This window comes from Agelaius phoeniceus, chromosome 3 (assembly GCF_051311805.1).
Source record: "Agelaius phoeniceus isolate bAgePho1 chromosome 3, bAgePho1.hap1, whole genome shotgun sequence".
NCBI lineage: Eukaryota > Metazoa > Chordata > Aves > Passeriformes > Icteridae > Agelaius > Agelaius phoeniceus.
In genome coordinates, this window is record NC_135267.1 from 1 (window position 1) to 20,613 (window position 20,613).

The 20,613-nt window shown below is 48.2% G+C and overlaps 2 long non-coding RNA genes across 3 annotated transcripts; both read right to left on the reverse strand.

The window, feature by feature from the left end:
- Positions 1 to 2,767: 2,767 nt before the first annotated feature.
- LOC143693669 (uncharacterized) lies at positions 2,768 to 10,574 on the reverse strand. 2 transcript variants are annotated; one of them, XR_013181605.1, is made up of 3 exons: positions 10,373 to 10,574; positions 4,606 to 4,803; positions 2,768 to 3,021 (listed from the first exon to the last, which is right to left on the reverse strand). It is a non-coding gene; the product is annotated as an uncharacterized LOC143693669 (long non-coding RNA). The 2 variants fall into 2 exon arrangements; XR_013181606.1 differs by lacking the exon at positions 10,373 to 10,574 and adding an exon at positions 5,712 to 5,801.
- A 3,581-nt stretch (positions 10,575 to 14,155) lies between these two features.
- LOC129133305 (uncharacterized) lies at positions 14,156 to 18,319 on the reverse strand. The gene is made up of 4 exons (XR_013181697.1): positions 17,431 to 18,319; positions 16,867 to 16,931; positions 16,184 to 16,247; positions 14,156 to 14,689 (listed from the first exon to the last, which is right to left on the reverse strand). It is a non-coding gene; the product is annotated as an uncharacterized LOC129133305 (long non-coding RNA).
- Positions 18,320 to 20,613: the final 2,294 nt, after the last annotated feature.

A 20,613-nucleotide genomic window follows, 5' to 3' on the forward strand; every position in this document is an offset into this window, starting at 1 on the left:
CTTTCATTTCGACTGCATTTCAATTTGTAAAAAAATTATTTTTTTTTTCATCTTTATATCCACATTTATATTTCAAATGTATATTGATGTGTAATGTTTATTTTTACATTTATAATTTCCGATTTTTTATAAGTTTATATTCTATTTTACATCTGTTCCTATTTCTTCTATTTATTGACATCTTTTTATTCATATCTTTCTATATTTAATCGATATTTCTGTGTTAGGATTTTTACTTCTGTAACTCTTCCATTATTTAAAATAAAACCCCTGCCTCCACCCAAATTCAAGCCAAAAAGAACCCCTTTCTTTTCAACTCTATTTCAATCTTTTTTAAAACTGTATCTTTCAGGTTCATATTCACATTGACATTTAAACTGTATATCAATGTCTACTCTTATTTGTATTCTACATTACATCCCTTCCTATTATTTCTATTTCCTTAGGTTTTATATTTATATCTTGATTATCTATCTCAATATTTAGAAACAGGTAAGAGTAATATCTATATTCATATTATTTCAAATAAAAACCCTGCCTCTAACCCAAGAAGAGCCCAAAAAACCCCAACCCTTTCTTTTAGACAATATTTGAATAGATTTTACCCCTAGGTTTTCCTATTGATAGTCACATTTCTATTTATAATGTGTATTGCTTACTGATCCATTTCTCTTTATCAATGTCAATTTATAAATCAATTGATATTCTATATTCCATCTATTCCGAGGACTTCTTTCTATATTTTTATACGTATTTTGATTCATTGATTATCTATTTCTGCCTTCAGATTTTCACTTCTGGAACACTTGTGTTATTTCAAATAAAACCCCTGCCTCTACTCAAACAAAAGCCAAAAAATTCCCTTTCTTTCCAACTATATTTACATCTTCTTCTATTTCTATTCCCATTTCTCATTTATATTGCCACATAAGGTCATTTCTATTCTATACTACAACTCTTCATATTACTGACATAGATTTAGATTTCAATTTCTATCCATAGTTTCGTCATTTCTCTTTCTAGACTTATGATAGATTTCTATCTTAAGATTCACATTTCTATAATACTTCTATTCTTTCAAATAAAACCCCTGCCTCTAACCAAACAAAAACCAAAGACACCCCTTTATCTAAACCATATTTAAAACTCTAAAAATCATCTCATTTTTCATCATTCTCTTCACATTTACTTTTATAATTTTTATTTATTACATTTGTAGGTATTAAACATACTCGAGAGAATACCTTTTAATAGAATAATAGATATATAGTATTTTTATATCCTAGATATTCTTTTACTTCTATTTCTTTATATTCAATATTTAGAGAGATCGGTATACGCGTTATATATTTGGAGATCTGGATTTTTGTATTATTTCTATCTAGAAAAAAAACCCCAGCCTATAACCTAATAAAAACCAAAAAATCCCCAATTCCTTTTAACTCTATCTAAATATTTTTATATTTACAACCGATCTTTAGATATCTTTGTATACATATATAATAGACTATCGTTTCTATAGATTAGCATCTGTTACAATAATATACTATATAGTATAGTTTTATGTGTTTATCTATTTGTTTTCTATATTTATGTTTACCACTATCATTTTATATTTGGTTTTATATTGATATTTATTTCTACTTTAATTAATCTATATATTAGACCGTATCAATTCATTAACCCAACGCATCAGAACCACACAAATACCGCGCCTTCGGCAGCACCGGTACGCAGCCCACGCTCATCCCATCGCAGCGTATCCAAACCAAACCTATTTCTAGGACTAACAGAACAAAGACCCCACAACATTTAACCCTAAGAAAAACTCAAATCAACCGAACTGTCAAGACATTTGAAATCCCACTATAACTAGCCCAAAAGCTCCGTACATTCTCATCATAAACTTCCTCCTAAACCAATGGCTCAAAACCCCAAAAAACTCAGATACACATGGAAAATGACAGAACTGCTAGTCAAAACAAACACCCGTGAAAAATTAAATCCAACCAACTCACTAAACTCAAAACCCTACAACTGACCCTAAACATTACTAAAAAAAGCCCCCAAAGCTCTACCTTGAGGCTAACTCACAAATAATAACCAATCATCTAGAAAGGTTATCTTCCAAATTTTAAAACAACTCATTAAAAGCATGAAAATAAAAAAAATCGAAACTATTAAAATACTAAAAAATATCACTACCCAAATTGAAAGACACATTGCCTCTAGAAACCCACCGTCAACAAACGCCCCTGTCCCCCAAAAGAAAACCAGAAACAAAACAGCAAAGCAGAAAGAAATCGGAACTTAGGAACGCTAAAACCAGAACGTTCAAGAAGTTCCACCATATCCCTGATCATACACCGACTACAAACAACGTGAAACGATACAAACAATTCTTAAAGGCCTCCTTAAAACCACTACATTAAAAACCCTTTCACCAATTCAAAACTGCATTGAACAAAAGCCATCTCATAAATTAACGCCCAAAACTCCAGCAGCCCAGCTGGCCCTACCAAATCTCTCTGTTGATACACACAGTAAACAAAACCAAAATCCCAGGAATACCTATCAGAAGTCTAGGAAAGAAACCTCTTGAAATTTATCCTACCTCAAATACAAACCAACCCGTCCAGAAAGTGAGCTTCACTCAAAAAAACTATTTACACAGAGGTAATAAGACCAAGAAATAAAACAACACACCATATAACGAACCACCAACGAATACAACAGCGAAGGAAAAAAAAAAACCACTTTTTTTTCTTTTTTTTTATTTCAACTAGCTTCCTTTATTAGCTAGAACCAAAGATTTTGCCAGGGCTGTAACAACAACAACAACAACTTCTTTTTCTTCTTCTCCTTCTGAAATGTCCCTTCTCCTTCCCAAATTCCTTACAACTTCTGCGTTTGAATCCAAGCCAAAAGCAAAATTCGTGCACTTGTGAGTCCGGTGCTCCTGTCAGATTCTCTGTCTCCCTCCACATCTTCTTACACTTTCAGTCTGAACGCTGTCCTGCCCTGATGAGTTTGACAGAAGAATTGGCACATGTTAAGAGAGCATTTCCCTCCCTCCCTCCCTCCCTCCCCAGAGCTGGTTTCCTTAGCGCATTTCAATCGATCCCAAGCCCGCAATGATGCGCGCTCTGCCGGAAAGGGGAAACACGTGCTAGTGAACAGCAGCTCAGAAACAATTCTTTTCTAATGTTACCTGCTCTACTTGACTGCTTGCTAACACAAGTCTCATTTTACCATTGCAGGGAGAAGGCTGAAGGAAAACGTCTGATGAGCAGCCACAAAAGGCCTCACTCCCTGCTACACAGCCTGCAACAACCTCGGCAGAGCGGAGCAGCCAAATCACCGCGCTCTCCTTGCCGTGGGCAAGGGTAGAAGATGACTGGGGGAGGCACATAAAAAGAAGGGAAACGCTCCTATAAATGCACAGCCATTTGCTTTCAGAAGCCCAGAGGTCAGGATCTTCTCTAGGAAGCCAGACGTGACATGATATTTCTAAGATTTTCTTCTTCATCGAAGGAAATGTACGTACATACACACTCTTACAAACGTACCTACGGTTCTGGGGTTTTTTTTCTTCTGAAGCTCCAAGAATGATTTCCCACCTTGATTCATTCAGAAGAAACGGCCCCTGTGACTCAGGTCAGAAGGGCGGCCTGCGTTTTTGATCACGACAGCTTTTGGCTTTACCCTGTGAGCAGGAGCAGCCAGAGCTGAGGCTCAGCAGAGGCTGACCCCGGCCAGCCCCTTCCTCCCTTCCCCGTGTCACAATGACTTCCAGGCAGAAGGATGCAAAGCAGGTTTGTGTCTTTTCTCTTCAGTGCCAAGAGGTAAAAGATGTAGGCTTTGAAACAACTAATGACCCTCTCTTGGAACTCTCCCAAGGACAGTTTGAAAGCAAAGACAGAAGATTGCTGCTAAATCCATATGGGATAAGGATGAGAGCAGCAAGGATCCGAGGCCAGCAGCGTTGCCAGGCAGTGTCACGTCCCTGCCACCTTGTGACAAGGCACACAGCTGCAAAGCCCCAAAGCCTGCAAGCCCTGGAGCTGCCGCACGGATGGACCTGGTTCCCTTCCCAGGTGCCCAGAGGGACACCTGAGGGCAGGTGTCGTCCCCCGCCCCCCGAGGGCGCACCCAGAGCCCCGGGCAGGGACGGAGTCACTGACGGCTCTCTGGGGACGAGACCCTCCCTGCAGGTGACACCGGCTTGTCCTCTCCCTGTGGCACAGGGACCTCCAGGCTCTAGGACCAGCCTCATTTTGTCAGCATCCAGGTGCTGTGCTAGAGCCAGAGGGGTCAAGGCTTTCCAGAACCATAGGATCCGTAGCATCCTTGCGGTTGGAAAAGCCTTCTAAGGACATCGAGCCCAGCTGCTGCCCCCCCCAAATCAGGTCCCTAAACACCACATCTTGACATCCTTGACATGTCTCCAGGCATGGGGACTTCCCTGGGCTCCTATGCCTGAGCACCCTTTCAGTGAAAAAATTTTCCCTCCAATCCAATCTAAGCCTTCCCTGCTGCAAGTTGAGGCCATTTCCTTTGGCCGTGTCACTTCTTACCTGGGAGACCTCGGTACTTCAACCTTACCTGCTCCTTCCCTAGGCGGACTCTGGCTTGGCTGGAGGAGAGGAGGAACACTCCCACCACAGGAATGGCAGCTCAGGAGGTCCCACACCAAGGCCAGGGGGAGCAGCCGTCCTCGCCAGAGCTCGCACGTCCCTTCTTCTCAGAGATTGGCTCTGCTTTTCCTCCCGGGCAGATCTCTGCTGAGTGCTTCACAATTGCCTGTTTGGAGGAGGGGGGGAAAAGAGGTTAGCCAAGTTTTTTATCCAGACTTAGCTGCTGGCTTTGCCTCCTCCTGACTTCCTTCTGCTAAGAAAACAGCTGCCTTTGGACTTCTAGGGGCAACTTGCACGTCATGCCTGAAAAGGAACTACAGAAAAGCGCCTCATTTATAAAGCCTCAGCCAAGAAGACAGATGCAGCTGCAGCTTCGCCATGCCCACTGCCTGCAGAGCCGGCAGGCACCAGGCCAGCTCTGCTCCTCCTTCAAGTTGTTCCCAAAGCTGCTGGAAGAACTGAAGGCTACTTTGGCCTTCCATTGCTCGGCTTGTCCCGAGAAAGAGCTTTGAGTGTTGTTACCCCTCCAGAAAGGAAGGGCCTTTCTGTCTCACACGCTCGGTGACACAAGGCTACGCAGCCTCTGCTCCAGGTGGGAAGGGCTTCCTTCCTCCTCTGGCACCCGGCTGGCACAGGGCACAGGTTGCTCAGAGGTCCTGGGGCTGCCCCATCGCTGCAAGTGTTCAAGGCCCGTCGGTGCTCTGCGATGAGGCTCTGAGCAAGCTGCTCGATGGAAGCACGTCCCTGCCCACGGCGGCAGCAGCCTTGGAATGAGGTGATCTTTAGAGCCCCTTGCAACCTGAATTCTTCCATGATTCTGGGAACTGAAAAAAGCGGGGAAAGAAATCTGTAAAGGTCACTAAATGCATCCAAGCACATCCCCATGGATCCAATCCTCAGCAGCCCATGCAAGGCAAGGTCAGAGCTCTCTGCCCACCGAGGACACGGCAAGCAGCACGGACCTTTCTCCCACTCTCCAGCACGGAGAAGTGCGAAGCCAGAGGGAGTCTGTCTGTTTACAGACACCGGAGGGCGGCGGGACGGGGCGGGGCAGGACAGGGCGGGCGGTCTTACCTTGCAAAGCTGGCGGCAGAAAGGGCGGGCAGCGCCGCCGCCCCGCCGGGATTTTCCGGCCCGCCGTCGCTTCCGCCGCCTGGAGAGGCGCGTGCGCGGGCTCGGGGGGGGTGCAGCCCCGTTCCGACGGCGTTCGCCCGCCCCCGCTCGCTGCCCCCGGCCCGCGGAGCGCTGCGACCGCGCCTCCGCCGCCCGCCGAAAGCGGCCCCGCCGGGCCGCCCCCTCCCCCGGCCATTCTTCTCAGCCACCGTGTCCCTTTTGCACTCCTGAACGTCTTTCACCCCTCCCGGCCATTTACCGAGCCCGCCCCGCCCGCCCCTCGCTCCCGCCCGCCCCTCGCTCCCGCCCCTCGCCCTTGCCTCGCTCCCGCCCCTCGCCCTTGCCTCGCTCGGCAGCCGCGCCCTTGCCCCGCCCCCGGCAGCCAGCGGCGAGGGGCAGGGCGCTGGCTCGGGGGGCTGCAGTACCGGGCTCTGGCCACAGGGCGGCAGACTCCCGGGTCCGCGATATCCCCGCCCTTTTGGCCGCCATTTTGAGAAGGTCAAAAAAAAAAAATCCCGCGACATTGGCGACGTGCCACTCCCAACATGGCGGCCGAGAGAGGACCCCCTCGGCCGAGAGAGACGGTTACTCACATGCCGGTCAGAAACACGCAAAAATACGCCCGCCCGCGGCGCCGCTGACCACACAGCCCGTGTCGGGCACACCTGAAACGCAAGAGAAAATCCCGCCGGGGCCGCGCCGGCGTCAGTGTTCCGTGCAGGCAGTCTGCATAGACACACAGGGGTCCTCCGCTTTCCCGCCCTTTTGGCCGCCATTTACAGAAGGTCAAATAAACTCCCGCGACAGTGGTGACGCGCCACTCTCAACATGGCGGCCGAGAGAGGACCCCCCCCTCGGCCGAGAGAGGCGGTTACTCACATGCCGGTCAGAAACACGCAAAATACGCCCGCCCGCGGCGCCGCTGACCACACAGCCCGTGTCGGGTACACCTAAAATGCCACAAAAATTCCGCCGGGGCTGCGCCGGCATCGGTGTTCCGTGCAGGCAGTCCGCATAGACACACCGCGGGCCTCCGGTTGCCCGCCCTTTTCGCCGCCATTTTTAGAAGGTCAAACAAACTCCGCCACGCGCCACGCCCAAGAGGGCTGCCTGGCGGCGGCGGCGCCGGGCTGCAGTACCGCACTCTGCCCACAAGGCGGCAGCACCGCCGCCCACCCCAGCCGGGGGCGCCGCGCGCCTTGGGCCTGCGGGCGGCCAAGGCGGCAAAAAAGAACAGGGGCCATCCCCCCCAAAAACTCCTCGAAAAATAAATGCCAAAAACCTGCCTCTTACCAAACAAGAACCAAATAAGCCCCCTTTCTTTCATGCCTTCTTGAAATAAATTTGATAGTTCTAGTTTTCCTAGTTCTATTCACACCCATATTTAGACCGGACAGTGATGTGTTACGTCCTTTATACCATCTATTATGCCTATTCCTATTATCTGTATTTATTCATACTTTGTGGTTGTAGCAATGTCATTATATATTGATTGTATATGTCTAGACTTCCATTTAGATTTCTATCATACTTTTATTCTTCCAAAAAAAATCCCATCTCTAACCAAACAAATACCAAAAAACCCTTCTTTTCAACTCTATTGAAATAGTTTTATATTTAGAGCTTGCATAATTATATTCACTTTTATAGTCACCGTTTATACTGATGCATTCCATTCATCATTACATAGCACATATCTATTATTCACATCATAGAGATAAATCATTATTTTTATCATGTACCAAATCTACTGCTACAACTTCTTTTTTCTAATAGTTTCAATTTTTATATCCATCTTGATGTATTCATGAGATCTTTTTACAAGTAGATTTCTACCTTTCTATCATTTGTATTTGTAGTTTTTATAATAAAACCCCTGCTTTTGCCAAGTAAAAAACAAAACCATCCTTTCTTTTAAACTACTTTTAATAATGTTGTTGTATTTACAGTTACCATATCTATAATGTTTTAGATATTATATCATAGCGATGTACTAGATTTATAGCTGTTTCCTATAATATACCATCATAAGATCTATACGGTATCGCTTGTATTACGTGTTGTATGGATTTATGTCACTTTACATTTACAATCCTTTAGTAATTTGATATATATATATATCTGCATAGATTCGCAACACATTTCTAGATTTAAAATTTCCTTTGAGCTGCGTTTATATTTAGCATCTCTATTGATATATCTATCAACATACACAATGCTCTTTGAAAAATACAATATCTTATTGGAATATATCAGGACTTAAGTTACCTGTTAAATTTTAAATAGAGATCGAATAGATCAAAATAAAAGTTTATTCCCATTTCTACACATCTACTCGTTTTGTTTAAAGATAGCTATCCTTAGAATTTTACATTTAAAATCCAATTCCTAAATGCAATGACAAAACAAACAGCATCGAATTCCCACCAATGTCTTCCAAAACCATCAAGATACCTCCACCAGCCAAACGACTGCCAGCGAAAAAAACACACAACACTCTTTTCACTAACAGTTCTCATCACAGCAGAAAAATGGAACCAAACGAAAAGAAAACCCTGGAGAAACACACGCAGCAAATCACAAAAACCTCTAAAAAAACCCAAACCAACTCGCTCAACTCCAATCAGGGCCACTGACCCTGAACGTTATTTTAAAAACTAACCGAAGTTCTACATCTACACTAACTCAAAGAATAAGCAATACTCTGTCAAAAGAACTTTAGAAAGCGAACTAATGAACGAAATAGAAAAAAAACCAAAAAATCTCAACCACTAAAAAATAAGAAAATAACTACCCAAAAAAAAAAAACAAAAAAAAACCCTACTTAAAAAGACCCACCATATAAATACCCACGTTCCCAAAAATAAAACTGATCAATAACCACCAAATACGTCAAAGGACAACAAGAAACGAAAAGAAAAAAAAGAAAAAAAGAAAAAAAAAAAACCAAAAGAAAATCCATTTGTAAAACAAAAGTCCCCCAAACCAAAGCAACTTTAATTTACCTCAAAAAAAATATTCCCAACTGAAGAATAAACGCATAGAGCCTCATTCGATCAAAATAAAAATACCACCCAGAAATAAACACAAAGCCGAAAGAGAAACGTAACCATTGACAAGATCTCCCAAAGGATCCGTCACAATAAAACGTACACTACAATCAAGCAAACCAAAGAAATAAAAGCCCTGGAAGACGAGAAACACAAACGCAATTAGAGAGATTTTAAAAACCCCGCTGCTATTAACGACACGACGCCACCTCGAACCCACCGAAACAAACGCTACACGCCCACGCTAATAAAAGCCACGGCGACAGAGTTAAAATCCGAGCCGCCGCTTCACGCAACGACCCGTAGAAACCATTGCACGCCTTTAAAAGCAGAATAGCCCGGCAAAAAAAAATATCCGACTACAGAACTCGATTCAAACCAAACCTTTATCGTCACCACCCGAACCGAGAACCGTACCGGTCAGGAAGAACGCCATAGCCCTTAGCGCACACCCACTGCGACCAGAACAAACCCGTGCGATGGATCCCTACAAAGCCACCTCCGAACCACGACACCCCAGAACTTGCGGCAGCCCAACCCCGCGCTGCCGGCCCCGGACGGAGCGCGGCTCCCGGCGGCAAAGCGGCTCCTCCGGCGGCTGCTCCGGCGCGCAGGGGCGGCGCCGCCCCGGAGACCCCCCCGCCCCCGCCCGCTCCCCCTGCCCGGGGGACCCGGCGGCGCCCGAGCCCCGCGCCCGGAGCGGACAGAGCGGCCGGCACCGGCCGGGCCGGCGCAGCAGCGCCCGCGCCGCCTCTGCCGCCTTTGGCCGGCCCGGCGCCAGCTGCCCTCGGCTCCGCACGGCGGCTCGCACCGGCAAAGCGGCTCCGCCGCTGCCGCGCCAAATTCCCCGTGCGCCTCGGCACCCGCCCGGCCCGGGCCGGCAGCGCTCCCGAGCGGCAACGCTCCGGCCCGGGCCGCGGCCACAAGAAGCGCCCTCAAATGCAGCGGCACAGCCCGACTGCAGCCCTGCAAACGCTGCCAGAGCTGCGGCTTCCCGCAACTCAACCCCGAAACTGACGCCGCGGGCGGCGCTCACCTCGCTTCAACAAGGGCAAAGAAATGGCTTCTCCCCTTCAAGTTCATCCCCTGGGAGAGCAGAAAAGAAGGGGCTTTCCTCCAATGAAATCCTTCAAGCCATGTGCAAAGGGGGATTTTGACCTCCATTCAAACCCTTGCAAAGGAGGGACACCAGCGCTGTCCCCTCCATTTAAACCTTAGGATGATGAAAATGGGCTGGCTACCTTCAAATCAAAGCCATCCGATGACAACAATACTTTGCCCATTCCCGTTCAAATGGAACGCAGGGATTCCCTGTCACCCCTGGGATACCCCTAACAGCCGGGAAAAGGCAGCTTTTCCTTCAACCGACATCCTTGGAACCGCAAGCGAAAGCGGATCCCCCCCAGTTCCAACACAGACAATATTAGGAGAGTAGCTGCTTGCCTCTCCTTCATTTCTTTTGTCTTCACAAGCTCCCTTTTTGTTCCTGGGGAAGCGGGGAGGGGGGACTGCCAAGATCCAATTGAAAAGGGAAAGGACCAAAGTCCCCGCTCCAAATCCACACGCGCTCACCCGTTCGGCTGCTGCTTCCCGGCACAAAGATTCGTCCCTCGGCACCTCCTTGAAGCGATGCTCCGCGGATCCAAGCGCGTATCCAGGTGTTCGCCCAGACGCTGCGAGAAGCTCTCGCAGTCCTTCCATGAGACAGCCCCGGGAGCCCCCCCATGAACCCCTCTACTCAGCAGCTCCATGCAAAAGGCAGCTGAGGCGAAGCCTCCCCCTAAAACAGCCTCGCACCCCCCCGCCCCGGCAGGAGCCGGCCCCTCATCATCCTCACAGCTCACACCTGGCGCTGATGCCACTCCCCAACAGCGCCTCTCCCCGTCCAGCACACAGCCCGCTTCTCACAGACACAGAGCCAACAGAAATCTGCTCCGGGTGCTGGCTGTTCTTAGTCCGTCTGCTTCCACAATTCAGACACGGACGTGCGCTGATGGCACTGAGGGAAAGCTTTCCAGTGCACAAAACTGTCATTCTGGTAGCGCGCTTTGAGACGCCTTCAGAAAAAGCAGAATCAGCGCCGCCTCCTAAGAGCCCTGCTGAGGAACCCCGCCCTCCTTGGGACACCCCCAATGCAGCAGAGCTCGAAAAACGAGGGCAAAAGTCAAGCTTGGAGTGGAAAAAGACAATAGAAATACAGCAGCCTTTCAAGAAAGCCTTCACACAGTAATAGTGGGAGCCGGTCACGTTTCTTCTTTCCTTGCTCTCTGGAATGACATCAATACGAAGTAAAAAACCCACACGAAACACAAGGCAGAGCTGGGATTTGACACGTCTTCCTTTTGGCTCTCGGGATGACAAGCGCCTCTTCCGGGACTGCGACACGCTTTGGGCGCTGGCAGAGAACGGAGGCAAAAGGTGCCAGAGAGCCCTTTCTATCGCCTTCAGCCCCTGCAGCTGTTCTGAGGGTTCCAGGGCACAGCTCGCTCCGTTCCTAGATCAAAACCTCACGGCAATATCTTCAGAACTACTACGCATCTCCAGTCGGAACCTTCTACATTCCTGTAAACAAATGAGTGCATAGAGAGGGTTTCTCCCCAGCTGAGTTTAGAGACCAATTCCTATTCTTTAGCAATACCTAGAAAACCGAATGCCTTGCCAGGTTTTAGCATCCTACACCCACTCACCCCTCCCTGTGCATTTGGTGGCAGCTTTGGGTCCCTCTGGGGGACGGCACCCAGCGTGACCCCCGCCCCTCGCCCGCCCCCCACCTGCTCCTGCACCGCCGTGGGGCTCCCTCTCCCGGGCACCTTGGGCTGCCCCCAACGGCATCAGAGCCCCGAGTCTTCACCCCGCCTTTCCCTGACCCCCAAAGAAGGCTCCGAACGAATCCGACTGCCCCGGACAGCAGCGCAGCGCTTCCCCCAAGCCCTTCCCACACGTGCATGGCCCCAGCAAGGGATTCTGCTGCAACAAGAAAGGGGGGGCAGCCCCCAGAAGGCTTGAGGTTCCTGCCCAGCCTCGCTGTCACGGGCCAGGGGCAGCGAGAGAGGGAGCGGCACAGACGGCGGCGACGGCCCGGCACGGAGCGGGGGCCGCTCTCAGCGCGATGCCGGCAAAGCCGCAGCTCCGGCGCTGTCGGCCGCGCTGCTTGAGCGGCACGGGGGGATCCGCCGAGAGCCTCCGGCCCCGCGCGGGAACTCCCGCAAGGGCCCAGGGGCGCCGGGCTCCGGCCCTCGGGGCTTTATTCTCCGGCAGCCCGAGCACCGCGGCTGCGGGGCAAAGAAGGAAAGGGGGCACGGGAAGAGAGGAGCGAGAGCAGGGCACGACAAAGGGCGGCGAGGGAGCTCGGGCTGTGCAGGAAAGCGGCACGGGAAGGGAAAGCCCGGGACGAGGGTACACGGAGGCTGGGCACAGGAAGGAGACAGGGGGAACAGAAGGGAGTAGCGGGCTAGGGACAGGACAGGAAGGAGCCGGCTTTGCGGGGGGAGAGGGAATGGGGGAAAGGGAGCGAGAGAAGGCGAAGACGGGGAGAAGGAAGGAGGGCTAGAGAGAGGGACAGGCGGGGAAGCCTCCCAGAGCCCCGGCTGCACCCCGAGCCCGGCCCGGCGCCTCGCCCTGCCCGGGATGCTGCGGCGCTCGGCGGAGCTCGGCTCGCTCCGGAGACGCTCGGCTCCAGTCGCCTCTTGGCGCCTCAACTCGGCTCTTGGCGCCTGCATTCGCCTCTTCGGCCGAGCTCGCCTCGCTTCGGCCCAACTCCCAGCCGCTCTGTGCCTTCGGCGCGCCTCGGCTCCGCTCGCCTCGCCTCGGCTCCCCGACGGCGGGCGGGCAAGCGCCGCCGCCTCCCGTTCAGCTCGCCCGGCTCGGGGCTCTCCCGCTGCCGCGTCCCGCGGGCGGCCCGGCCACGGCGCGGACACGACCGGGAGCGCGGGCTCGGGCAGGAGCTCAGTAGGCTGGGACCGCACTGGCGCTAAGCAGCGCGCACGAGAGCAGCAGGCTCGCTTCGCCTGAGCTCGGCTCGCTTCGCTTCAGGCAGCCTCGGAAGCCTCGCCTCGGTTCGCTCGAGGCCGTCAGGGTCGGCCGCTCTCGCCTTGCTTCGGCCGAGCTCGTGCGATTCCCCCGAAGGCGGCGGCGTTCGGTTGTGTTTTTAGAAATAGCCTCCTCTATCGATTGGATCTCTCTACAGTTAGATTTATATTTCTAGAATACGTCTATTAATCCAAACAAAAACCCCATCTCTAACCAAATAAATACACGAAAACACCTTCTTTTAAACGGTATCGAAATATTTTTATACTTTGTGTAATTATACTCACATTTATATTTATCGTTTCTTTTGATGCAATCTATTAATAATGATCTATAATATCTATAAAATTCTAGACATGTATTTAAAGTATTATTTATATTATGTATCGTATCTACTGCTGCAACTGATTTTTTCTTCTAGTTTTAAACTTTCTCTGTATGTATTTATGATATCTTTCTAGACTTAGATTTCTACCTTCATATTCTTTGTATTTATCATTTTTATCATCAAAACCCTGCCTATTGACAAGTTAAAAAAAACGCTTTCTTTAACGATCTAAAAAATATTTTTATATTTATAATTTTCCTATTTCTATTTATAATTTGCTCTCTAGTACGTGATAACATACCTGCTCCTGCACCGCAGTGGGGCTCCCTCTCCTGGGCACCTCGGGGTGCCCCCAACGGCATCAGAGCCCCGAGTCTTCACCCCCCCCCCCCCCCCCCCCCCCCTTTTCCTCTAGTTAGAAACTACACTGGAACTTTTTTCTGGAAACACAGACATGACCTAAATCCTCTCCCCATGTCCTAGACAGATAGATGTTCAGTTCTTAGTTGACTGGGCAGCAGTTTCTTCAATAGAATGATAAACAATATGGAAACGTTTTAGCTACAAGCAAATAGGCAAATGGGAACAAGGTCCTGGTGGGCAGCCACTGCAGTTCTTTTGAAGCAATTTTTTAAACAATCAAATACTGATACCACAAAAAATAAAGCAAAAAGCCGACTACTGGCTAAGAAAGAAGGAAAAATTAACTTTGGACGACAACAACAACATTCCAAGGACACAGGCTTTTTTCCAATCTCAGACCTTATTACTACTACCTCTCTTGGGAATTCTCATCGTGGATCCCAAAAGGAATAAATCCCTCAGCGTGTCCTAAAGCACCAAGGAGCTACCTACAAGTGAAGGTGGCTACTTTCAGTGCAGACACAGCTGATGACACAGCAGCAGCACAGTTCTGTGCTGCACAGGGATAGTACTGTCTCCTCTTCTCCAGCAGCTGACTCTCTCCTGCCATGGCTTCTGTAAATGCATCAGAGCACGACCTTAAACACAAACAGGCAAGAAAACACCATCAGAAGTCTTTCATTAAGCAGTACAAGAAGGGTTCCAAGCAGAGACCAACAGAATTTCAAGGAAGCAGTATGCAATTAAACCCCCTCAGATTTGTTCAAGTATCCGGCAAAATGGAACCATTCAGAAATGACAAAGAAAACCCCCCCAAGTATTTATACAGGAGTCCTTAATGTCAGAAAGGGGATGACAGGTTATGTTCAGATAAGATGAATGTTTATTTGGATCTATAAATAAACTTCTCTCGTGGTCCTTTGCCAAAAAATAGAACCTACAAGTGAACACCTACACCTGCCTCAAGAGACCTAACGAGCCCCTGGCAGCCACCGGCATCAAAGCGCAGTGGATGTTTCTAATCCAGGCTAAGGAGAACAATATCACCTTTTGTTCTCTCCAGTTTGTTTCCTCTGCAGTCCTAGTTGCTTCTTATGATTTTTACAGTCTCTGTATCTTCTCGGGCAGCGCTGAGTCTGACGACCGGGATACGAGAGTTCTTCCCTGCCCTACGGAGAGAACCAGGAAAAAAAGTTCAAAAAAGAACAGGGCAGTTTGAAGTTAATACCTCCGACGAGAAGCAGCACCCGACAAACAGAGCAACGGTGAACAAAGCGTGACACCTCCCTGGGGACAGAAGACTTACAAACTCTCCGGGATTTACAATTCCAGTAACCAAGCCCTTCAGCACAGCAGCCAAGTTTCCCATTAGGTGGTGCTGCACCAAAGCATGATCCGAGAGGTTCCAAAGAGTGAAATGCACGTTATTGTCCAAAGACGTAAAATCTTGCAAAATAACAAAACTACAATAGATCTAAACTACAGGGCAAGAGTACAAGTGTTAGCTTGAGGAGCTGGAACCATCCAGGTGAGCAACTGCTAACTGGATCCTCAACAGACTTTGAGGAACCCTTCAGGATACAGAAGGGTTTTCCCCAGAAATTGCACAGGCCGAGTTTTGATAGAAGTACACTTGCCAGATGCTCAGAAACGTCACCCATCCTCCTCCGGGTGTCCTGAGAGAGCTGCGAATGGCTCTCACGTGGTTTGAGCTGGTTCTGTAAGGGCTCAGGGTGAATTTCACCAGATGCAACCAAACTGGGCAACACCCAGTGGGACAGAAGGAACCCAAAGCTTGTTTTACCCAAACCTTGGGTAAGCAGAGCTCCAGCAAATACTGAGGGAACAGACAGAACGGGGTAACAAATAATAAACATACCTTTTTTTTTTTTTTTTTTTTCTTTTCAGATGAGCAAAACAATTAAGGAGAAGGTGAAAACCTCACCATGACTGAACATTTCATCACCTGTAAGCTGACCATCCTTAGCATAGAGGACTCCAAATTTAAAATTCACCGATCCCAGGAAAATAAAACCAAATATTATTTGGTGAACAGTCAAACAGAAGACATAAAAATTTGGTTCCTCTAATCTTTGCCTACATCCTACACGTTAGAACATACATTTTATACCATCCCCTACTACACAATAATTTACCTTTAAACTTTGATAGTATAGGATAAAATCATTAACTTAGATGGGTGATCAATTATTATTAAATTGGTGCTTCAAGTTATTTTTGCTGTCAGGTTCCAAAAAACATGACTTCTTTTTACTGTAACGAGCAATTGATTTAGAAGTCATCAAAAGCCCATCAAAATACAAAGCCGTATTCACCGGACGGGTCTGTGAGCAAGAAGTAGTCAGGCTTGTACTCACCTCTTGCCCTTCAAGAACCAATACATCCTGTCAACAAAAACAGCATCTTTAGCCCCCTCCTATTAAAGATTCTACAAGGATGATGCTTTTATTGGTGTTTAGAAGTTTGGATTTGAAATGGCCAGTTCAATGGATAAAGAGACAGTTTAAGTAGTATTAGATTATTATTATTATTATTCTTATTAGCTACTGGAAGAAACAAACCGGTAGGATCTATACTTAATTACTTCTATTTCCAGGAAATCATAAAGAAAAAGAACCAAACCAAAAAAAGTCACTTCCTACCTTTTGTATCTCAGGATGAATAATGTCTCTTGGGCTCTTCTCCAGTTTCTCCAGACTCCTGGCACTGAAATGCAAATGAACGAGTGCTTTATAGGAGGGCAAGTGCACATTCCAACCCCGAACCACCAACCGATGGCAGTTACAGCGCTTACAAAATGAATCCTTCCCAGAGCCTCTGGGAAAGGAACGGTTTGTGCAACTGCCATTTCTCCCCCAAAATACTAACTCCCAACACTTCCTAAACTTAGTTTGCATTTTAAAAACAGAAATTAGGGAGACTCAGGGTGGAGATCAGGTTGAAATTGATTTCCTTCTAAAGCACAGGGGCTCTGTTCCATCACCCTTCACTTTGGCTCCACACGGAATCACAGGGAGCATTTTAGGAGGGCTCAAGAACCAATTCTATTTCTCTCTTTTTTCTAGTTCTCTCTCTTCCTAAATAATTCAAGGCAAGTCAAATGAAAAAGGACAAGTTCAGCAGCAAATTCACACTTTTTCCCTTTGTCTGCTCAAGAACAGGCTTTAAAACCACTTCTTGCTGCCTTCAACGGTCAAGACTTGCAAAACGGTTTCGCAAGTTTGATAGGTTTATCATAAAAACCACAGAACGCAAGCTCTGAATTACAGGAAAAGGTACACAGGCAAATATCTCAGCTGATGGTGGCTTATTTGTAAACACAGACCTTAACGGAGATTGCACGGAGAATGTTTCAGTGGGACTCTAAGGGAAAAATATTTTCTGAGTACCCTGTAAACAAGAAAAGCTAGGATATATTACAGGACATACCCACGTGTTCTGCATATTCAAATAGGATTATCAATAAAAACATTTAAGAAGGAAGAAAACCAAGGTAATTTTACTCAGCTATATTTACTGCCGATTTAGAGGAAAAAAAAAAAAAAAAAGTGAACCAGAAACGCCTACCTACAGTAGAACTTTAAAACAATTGCTTGGATAAAAGCAGCTCATGGAACATGAAGTAGAAAAAAAGCGAAACCAGTATCAGACCTGCCTATTTTCTTACCATTGCACAAGAAAATCCGACAAGCGGTAGAAAGTCACTGCCTAAAACCGATCCTAGGATGTAACCGAGAACAATTGAGGCATTTGCTAATCTAAACGGAAACCTTTTCCGGACCCTAGTGTCAAATCACACGTTTTGTCTCTCAGCAGCTCGAGGCTGGAGAGCATTTCCCCTGGGGGTCGGGAGGGTAGGGGCACAAGGGGCTGAGTTTGCCGATCGCACCTGTGCCATCAGAAGGATCCTGCCCGGCGCTCCTTGCGCTCGCCATTCTCCGGGCCATCGCTGTGTTTTACTGCTCAGCGATGCCGCTCCATCTGTTTGCGTGGAAGAAAGAGCCACGAGCACTGAGGCACTCAGCAGCCGTGTCATGCCAGCGATGTCGAGCGCTCTTTGCTCGCAAGGCTGAGCACGCCGCGGAGCCGCCTCCGCAGCCGCTCGTCCGCCCCCGCCCGCAGCAGCGGCAGCGGCCCGAGGGAGACGGCTGCAGCTCGGCGGCTCCCGCGCCTCCGCCAGCCCGAGGGCAGCCGCCGCACAGTGACCGCGGCAGCGCCCGGCGCCGCTCGCCCGGGGCGGCTCCTGCAGCTCCCGGCCCGCGGCAGCAAAGCACCGCCTGGCGCTCCGCCATCGGCGGGCGGCAGCGCGCCCCGCCCGAGCTCAGCCCCCGCCACCGGGACCGCTGAGCGAGGCCGAGGCACCGGGCGGACGCCCCTTCCGCGCCGCTCGGCTCCGTGCGGGCGGCCGGACGGAGGCTTCGCCCCTCCGGCGTCGCTGCCGCGGCTCCGTCCCGCGCGGGACAGGCGCCGGGAGCTCCCCGCGCCCAGCCCGCTCCCCCGGCGAGCGGCCGCCTCGGCCCGCCAGCCATTCATATGGCGCGTCGGCCGTTGCGTCAGACGCCGCGCTTTACGGCCGCAGGGCCTGCCGGGAGTTGGAGTCTCGGACTGACAGCCACCGCTCCGTTCTCCGCCACCGGGAGCTGCGCTCCCGCCAGGGGATCAAACGGCTCCTTCGCTCCTGGGCGCGGAAGCACCTTAGGCAGCACCGCCCCTCCCGAATGTCCTTTCTTTTCCACTCCAACTCTTTTTTTCTTTTTTTCACTCTTTTTTTCACCCCCTTTTCCACTTTCACTCTTTCTTTTTCACTCTCACCCTTTTCCTTTTTCATTTTTTTTCTTCCTTTCTCTTCCTCCTTTTTTTTTCTTCCTTTCCTTTTTCCTTTTCTTTCTTTCGCTCTTTCTTTCTTTCTGTCTGTCTTTCTCTATTTCTTTCTTTCTCTCGCTCTCTTCCTTTCTCTCTCTTTCTTTCTTTCTGTCTGTCTTTCTCTATTTCTTTCTCTCTCTCTTTCTCTCGCTCTCTTCCTTTCTCTCTCTTTCTTTCTTTCTGTCTGTCTCTCTTTCTTTCTTTCTCTCTGTCTCTCTCTCTTTCTTTCTTTCTCTCTGTCTCTCTCTCTTTCTCTCTGTCTCTCTGTCTCTCTGTCTCTCTCTGTCTCTCTTTCTGTCTCTCTGTCTCTCTCTCTTTCTTTCTTTCTCTCTGTCTCTCTCTTTCTCTCTTTCTGTCTCTCTTTCTTTCTCTCTGTCTCTCTTTCTTTCTCTCTGTCTCTCTTTCTTTCTCTCTGTCTCTCTGTCTCTCTTTCTGTCTCTCTGTCTCTCTCTCTCTTTCTCTCTGTCTCTCTTTCTGTCTCTCTGTCTCTCTCTCTCTTTCTTTCTTTCTCTCTTTCTTTCTCTCTTTCTCTCTCTGTCTCTCTTTCTGTCTCTCTCTCTCTGTCTTTCTTTCTTTCTCTCTCTCTCTTTCTTTGTTTCTCTCTCTCTCTCTCTGTCTTTCTTTCTTTCTCTCTTTCTTTCTCTCTCTCTCTTTCTTTGTTTCTCTCTCTCTCTTTCTTTCTTTCTCTCTCTCTCTTTCTCTCTCTCTTTCTTTGTTTCTCTCTCTCTCTTTCTTTCTTTCTCTCTCTCTCTTTCTCTCTCTTTCTTTCTTTCTTTCTTTCTTTCTTTCTTTCTTTCTTTCTTTCTTTCTTTCTTTCTTTCTTTCTTTCTTTCTTTCTCTCTTTCTCTCTTTCTCTCTTTCTCTCTTTCTTTCCCTGTATTTCTAATGTGGGATTTCCATTCTGGCTTTAGGATAAAAAAGCAGCAGTAGAAACGTTCAGGCTACCGGGGAGTGCAAAAAACCCCAAAACGGTAATGATTTTAGGAAAACTATTTCCTCCATGGGAGCCTGAAATTTTCTACAGCTGCAGGTGACATAGAGCTTTTATTTCTTCTTCTAGATAGTTTATACTTAATACTCTATGTATACAGCGCTCCCTACCGTCTTCATGGGCGCACTGCGGTCACAGCGCCCCCTGCCGTCTGCATGGGCGAACTGCAGGCAGAGTGCCGCCGAGTGACGTCACCTCGTCGACACGGCGCCCCGCCCCGGCCCCGCCCGCAGCGCCCCTTGGAAAGACCCCAAGGCGTAGCCGTTTTGCCAGCTGCCTGATCAAAATGCCGACACCCACCTCGAGCCCTAGAAACGATTTCCCGCGACGCCGAACCCTGCAGGCGAACCGGAATGCCATCATCGCAATTGAAACGCCACAGAAAAGCTCGTCGGGGCCGCGCCGCCATCGGTGTTCCGTGCAGGCAGTCCGCATAGACACACCGCCGGGGGCCCTCCGTTCTTCCGCCCTTTTGAGAAGGTCAAACAAATTCCGCCACGCGCCACGCCCAAGAGGGCTGCCTGGCGGCGCCGGGCTGCAGTACCGCGCTCTGCCCACAAGGCGGCAGCACTGCCGCCCACCCCAGCCGGGGGCGCCGCGCGCCTTGGGCCTGCGGGCGGCCAAGGCGGCAAAAAAGAACAGGGGCCATCCCCCCCAAAAACTGCTCTGAAATAAATGCCCCAAAACAACCAGGAAGAAGAAAAAAATCCTCCTGCCTCTAACCTAATAGGATAAAAAAAAAAAAAACCACCAAACCAAACCCAAACCCAACAATTTCTTTTAAAAAATATGTAAATATTTTTAAAAATAGTTTTTCATATTAATATTCACCTTTCTATTTATAATGCGTATTGATGTATATTTATACATTTCTATTTATAAATAAATTTCTATTCTATATTACATCTCTCCCTAGTACTTAAATTTATTTCTCTATTTTTATACATATTTTTACATAGTAAGTATATATTTGTTAGGATTTTTGCTTCTGTAACGCTTACATTATTTAAAATAATTCCCCTGCCCCTACCCGGATAAAAGCCAAAAAGAACCCCCTTTCATTTCGACTGCATTTCAATTTGTAAAAAAATTTTTTTTTTTCATCTTTATATCCACATTTATATTTCAAATGTATATTGATGTAATGTTTATTTTTACATTTATAATTTCCGATTTTTTATAAGTTTATATTCTATTTTACATCTGTTCCTATTTCTT